The sequence below is a fragment of the Volvox carteri genome, assembly GCF_000143455.1.
Source record: "Volvox carteri f. nagariensis unplaced genomic scaffold VOLCAscaffold_50, whole genome shotgun sequence".
NCBI lineage: Eukaryota > Viridiplantae > Chlorophyta > Chlorophyceae > Chlamydomonadales > Volvocaceae > Volvox > Volvox carteri.
In genome coordinates, this window is record NW_003307593.1 from 799611 (window position 1) to 800500 (window position 890).

An 890-nucleotide genomic window follows, 5' to 3' on the forward strand; every position below is an offset into this window, starting at 1 on the left:
CAACTCTGGCGACAATAGTCTTTGTACACGCTTTGCCTCCCCTTCAAATTCGTTCTTGACCTCCGATGTCTCTGGCGAGTTTGTCTGGGCAAATCCCCCATACACAAAAATTGAGCTTTGGCATAAGCATTACCTGCGCTGCAAGCGTATGCGTCCCGAAACCACTTCAGCGGTTTTTGTAGTACCGAAATGGTCTCAAATTGAAAGACGCATGCGAGCGGCAGGACACCAGCTGCTAAAAACATATGCCGTAGGGACGAAACTGTTCTTAGAGAAAGCAGACGATGGTAGTCGTCAGGAAATGCCCGGTATCCCGTGGCCTATCCAGCTTTGGTATGACCCGCCAGCTAAAGAGGTTCAGCTGAACAGTATTGGCTCCTCACAGTCCATGATTTTTGGCGCATTCTTATGCCAAACGCCTTGCAGCGCACTTATCGATTCCGGTGCTGACTGCAAGGGCACGGCTGATGGATTCATCTCCTCCGAGGCAGCTCGCAAAATGGGGCTCGCTATTCGGCCGTGTTCAACTTCTTCGGTTCGCGTCGCGAACGGATCCTCCGAGCTCATTGAGGGCTTGATACACGCCAAGTTGCGGATAGCATCCTTTCATGACACAGTCAAACTGCTCGTGCTAAAGCAAGCTAACGCCGGAGTCGAACTTATACTTGGCGCGGATTGGCTGGTGCGCCGCANAGCGCGGATGTGCTTCCAAACGCGGACGCTTACGCTCCACAAGTCGCCCACAGACAGTTGGACGCTCAAGCCTTCCTTTTGGTCTTCGGACAATAATGCTGAAGATCACCTTGATGGTATCACTATCATGAACTACGTCACCGCGACACTCTATGCGGCGACGACAGTTGAAACGATGTCGGCTAAAGCAGCGGCAC

General features: G+C 52.3%; 1 protein-coding gene across 1 annotated transcript in view; it reads left to right on the forward strand.

The window, feature by feature from the left end:
* vmp29 (metalloproteinase, extracellular matrix glycoprotein VMP29) overlaps positions 1 to 890 on the forward strand; it is a gene marked incomplete at both ends in the record, with an annotated part of 3662 nt that overhangs the window by 1945 nt on the left and 827 nt on the right. The window lies entirely within an intron of this gene.